Source organism: Suricata suricatta, chromosome 1, assembly GCF_006229205.1.
Source record: "Suricata suricatta isolate VVHF042 chromosome 1, meerkat_22Aug2017_6uvM2_HiC, whole genome shotgun sequence".
Lineage (NCBI taxonomy): Eukaryota > Metazoa > Chordata > Mammalia > Carnivora > Herpestidae > Suricata > Suricata suricatta.
In genome coordinates this window covers 190,022,646-190,027,817 of record NC_043700.1, presented here as the reverse complement: position 1 = coordinate 190,027,817, position 5,172 = coordinate 190,022,646, and positions in this window count along the sequence as shown.

Below are 5,172 nucleotides of genomic sequence, written 5' to 3'. Positions count from 1 at the left end.
GAGGAAAGGGGGCAGTGTGTGTGTGTGTGTGTGTGTGTGTGTGTGTGTGTGTGTGTGTGCCCGTCCTCACCACTGCCTTTGCTGACCGTGGGCCGGGGGGGGGGGGGGGGGGGGGCGCAGGTGCGGTGCTCGGCCCTTTGAGCGCACGGATCCAGACCGGGGCCCTCCTGTCGTGCTTCCTGGTCACTGGGCCCCTCGTGGGAGCTCACACGGCTCTGTCCATGACCCATTCACTTCCTCCATAAACACCAGCCCCCCGCGGAGTGCCAGGCTCAGTGCCAGATGCCAGGGATGAAAGGCGAGTAATGTATCATCCCCACTCTCCACGTGAGGACACGGAGGTCCCCGAGAGTGTGAGCAGTGTGTCCACGGCACCTACCGACCGAGGGGCGGGGTCAGGAATCCCGAGCAGGTCTGCACACGGGCACCGGGCGCTCTCCGCCCCGCGCACTTGGCGGTTCACGTTAAAGCCGTGTTCTTGCCTGGAAGGTTCTGGAAACACACCTTCGTCTTGTGAAGCGGGACAGAGCAGACGGGCCATGAAGAGGGTCGGGGAGGCCCGAGCTGCAGCACGGAGAATGGAGAAGACCCCGGTGCTGCCAGCCTGTGTGTGGTGACCTCAGACCCCCGCCCTCTCCGGGGCACCTCGCTGCACCCACATCCGTCCCCCCAGCCCCTTTTTCAGGTGCACCGAGCTACCTCCCAGAGGAGACTGCATGTTTTAACCATTTCAGGATACGTTTTCTTTAACGACCTAGCCTCAGAGGACTCTTGCCTGAGGGCCGCAGAGAGTGCAGTGTCTCCCTGGCCGTGGAGACCAGCTCCGCCCACCCCGCCCACTCATCCTCTGCGTGGAATGTCCGCGAAACCACTGGCTGTGCGTCCGGATTCAGGAGACAGTGCAGAGGCCGAAGCCAACATTTTTTTACAGGGTGTAACTCAACCCAGGATACAGACCCGCCCGAGGTTTTTCTCAGTGGATAGCGGGGTACTTTTGTGTGTATCAAAGCACAAAACGCATGTGCATTCACTTCTGGCCATATGATATTTACACAAGAAAATGGGTCCATTGTTCTTGTTTTTTTTTTTTAAATCAACATGAATGAAGAATGTTTGTTTATATATCGCTGTAAAATCCAGGTGACCTGGACAGTATTATATGTACATATCTATTCTAATTGAAATTAACAATCACTGGATTGGATTCCTTTTATCTCCCCCTTTGTAAAGAGGTTCAAGAATGTGGTAAATTGTATAGAAACCTTGTCGAAGCCAAAATCCAGCTCTGAGGGCCTTACACAATTACGCGGATATTTGGCACAATCCACTTACCTTTGTGATTCGGAGGCTGAGGGGAGACTTTGGACTCAGCTAGGACTTAACTGTCAGAGCGTAGATTTCACATTTACCCGTCTACACAGTACAGTTCTTACACTGCATTCAAAAGGAGGTCTTAAAAGGTTCCTGGTCCCTTCCTTCTGTGTTAAGCTTTGGATACCAAGCCAAAAGAGAACAAGGAAGAAAGATCTTCAAGGGAAAAGCGTGTCTTCAGATCCCTGGAAAATCACGATGTCCAGAGCAAGTAGTGAGTAGCGAAACGTGTTGTGGGGGAGGGGCAGGACTAGCCGCGGCAGACAGACGGGCCAGTCACTTAGTCACAAACTGCTTCCTACTCTGTTTAAACTTTCTGCTGTTCGTGAATGTATGGCGTTCACATAGTCATTGTGATAGTTGTTGGGTTGTTTTTGTTTTTATTCGAATACTCTGAGGACTGAAGTGGTGGTGGGTGTTGGGTATGTGGTGGTAGGTAGACAGACCTGACCACTTTGGATTCTGTAACCCATGGGTGCATTCTGGTTTTCTTCGGTATCTCGGATTATCCAACTGTTGAATAAAATTATAAATATGTTAATACCAGCTTTTTCCAATAAAATAACAAATGTTACATTGAAAATGAGGCTCGGAGTGCTGGCTGTTTCTAATGGGGCCAAACCCCCCACCCCGGGGCGGTGGGTGCCAACAGGAGGCAATATGGCGGACAGGGAAGGCTGGACCACGTCCAAGCTTTGCTCTCTCTCTCTCTTAACAAATTGTGGACCTTTCCGAGCTCTGATTTCTTCACTGGGGCAATGGCACTGATGATACCAGCCTTGTAGTTTTGAGGTGTTGCGGGGACAGGTGACAACGCACTGGATCATCAAAGCACAGTGTCCGCTACCTGAGCTCGTAATAAATGATGGGTGTCTTGTTTTTGTTTGTTTCGCCTTGAAGCGGGTGTGTGTATCGCCACCGAGATTTCCAGTCTTCTCGCACTCTCTCAGGACCTTTCTCACCCCCACATCAGTGTGACGAGATGGGGAGCTGGGCTTCAGAGAGGTTAAGGAACCGGCTCAGGATCACACAGCTGGCACGCAGTGGAGACGGCTTCCCGCGTGGCCTGGGGAACTCCAAGAGCACCACAGTGCCCAGTCAGCGTCCCAGGGAACGGGAGCCTGGGGGGAGCGAGACCACAAGGCAACTGATTCGTTCTGGAAGCCAGGGTGGCCCAGCCTGGCATTCTGTGGTGGCTGTGAAAAGCCAGAAGATGTGTGAGGAAGTGCTTTGCACACCGCCCCCTGCCCCCCACTGTGGTTCTGTCCCCATCCCCCCCCCCCCCACACCCTCCTGGGAGCCAGGCCTCTCCTCTCCACCTTCCAGAGGCTGTTTTATATTTCAGACTCAGCAGGAGGAAGGCGGGCGCTGTTCTGGTGCTTTCTGTGGGTGGGGCTTTCATTGGCTAAGTTCTTGGTCAGCCGGGGCAGAGCTTGAAGGAGAAAGCGGCTTCCAGGCTGTGCCTGCGACCTTGGACCTGGGCTGATCTCTCTAAAGCACCTGGGTAACTAGAGGGCGGTGCCACTCCTCAGAGTTGCTGGGAAAACTGTTGAGATGCGCAAAATACTTGGCTGACCTGCGGTACCTCTGTCCCGGGACCGACTGTCGTGTTAACGGCCACTATCTTGTCTGACCCGCCTTTCTGCTTCGTGTTATCCCTTTCGCAAGAGAAGAGAGGAGTCCTACTGTTGTACCCATTTTGCATATGGAGAAACTGGGGCACAGAGAGAGCAAGGGGTTTAGCCTGCATCCAAATTCACAGAAATGAGACATGGTGGCATCTGGACTCAGACTCTGATGCCAAGCGGTGCATGCACCAAGGATGGTCAGGGGTACCGTGGCCTCAGCCCCACCCCATCCAGCTTCAGCCAGTACTGACTAAGCACCAGCCCAGGACTGGCGCGGCGTGACCTTGAGGTGACAGGTTAGCCCCAGTCGTCAGGCAGACCCATCTGTCATGTGAGGCCTGGCCAGCAGAGAGCCTCAGTGGGAGAGGAGACGAGTTAGAGGGGGTCAGATGTGGCAGGAGGGCCCCATCCGCCATCGCTGGCTATGGAGATGGGGGAGGGGAGGGGCCACAGGCCCGGATCGTGGTCGCCTCCAGAGGCTGGGAAGGGCCGGAGCGGGTTCTTCCCTGGGTCTTCGGCAGGACACAGCCTGTGGACACCTTGCTGATGGCGTGAGGGGTGATTTATTCCTCACTGACTCCCAAAACAAGTCTGAAAAGCTGGTCCTTACCATCCCGATCTCCCAGAGGAGTTGTCTGGGGCCCAGGAGATTTAGGGCACGTGCCCACGGCCCACGGTGATGACCGTCACTTGATGGACCCCGGCTCTGCGCCCGGGACTGTGTTCAGCCCTTTGCATTCATTATTTCCCGCCACAGCAAACCCCCGGGGCGCCCACGATCACTGCTCCTGTTCTAGAGATGAGGCCCTCCAGGCTCAGAGAGGTTAGGGAACTTGACCGGGACCACACAGTAAAGGCAGAGCTGGAACCCGGGTGTCTGAAACTTCCGTCCAGTGCAGGTCCGGAACTGCCATCGGATCTCATTCTGTTTTGACCTCAGTGCCCTGTTCTTTTGGCTTCGACACTCCTGAGGCAGAGGAGAGGCCGACTGCGTGCAGCCTGCAAAATCTAGAGAAAGCTTTAGGATTGCGGCCGCTTCCGGGTTCCTTCTTTACGCCACCGGAAGTCGTTGCGTGGTAACAAACGCGCCTTTTCGCCGGTAGGGGGCGCTGTTGCTGAAATTCACGCAGCCCCCATGTTTTAACGGAAACGTGAGGTCCTTCAGGTTGGAAAAGGCCTCGAGAAAGCCTGTCCGGGGGTCAGAGCGGCTGCAAGAGCCGGGGGTGGGTGGGCAGGAGCCTGACGTGCACTTCCCTCTTATCTCCCCCAGTCAGTCCCGAGGGAGACCCATGAGGAAGTGAGGCTGGGGAGTCTGACACACCCCAAGTCACAGAAACAGGGGCTGGTGTCTTGGAGATCCGGGCGGTGCTCAGACCCCTCCTCCAGCAGGACAGCGGGGAGTCTCTGATCAGGAGAACAAATGATCTTGGCGAGTGTGGGCTTGGTGAGGCCAGGGGCCAGTGTAGGTGACACCACCGCGTCCTTCCGTGTAGCTTCACTCGGCTGACCTGGATCGTGGCGCGGCCCCATGGGCAGAAAAACCACACCTGGCTTAAGCTTCGTTAGAGTAAACTGAGTCAGGAGTGATCAAAACATCTAGAAAAATACGATTGCTTCCAATAAGGGAAAAGTGTGGGGCCACCTTGCTTGGCTGACAACATTCAAGGTGCCCTGGGGACTTTTAAGGAGCTTGGGGGAAAGATTCTGGAAGAGACCAGGCAGCTGGCCTGGGGTGGGCCGGGAGCGCAGCCACAAGAGACCCAGGTTTAATTGCAGCCTTGTCACTGACCAGCACTGAGATTGTATCTGTCATCTGCTGCTGTGTAACAAATGGTCCCCCCATGTAGCAGTTTGGAACAACGCATCTGTTACCTCACACAATTTCTGAGAGTCAGGAATCAGGCGTCGATGAGCTGGGTGTCCCTGGCTCAGGGCGTCACACGTGGCCGTCGTCTCTGAAGGACCGATGGGGGTGGAGGTTGCTTCAGGCTCGCTTACGTGACTTGAGGCTTTGGCTCCTTGCCACGTGAGTGCCTCCCCAGAGCTGTTTGCAGCATGGCGCGCTCACCCAGAGTGGCTGGTCTCAGAGACAGGGCACCCAAGCCGAAAGCCACAGTCTTTCTGTAAATTCATCTTGACGTGCCATGTTTTATTGGTCACAGAGCCCAATCCT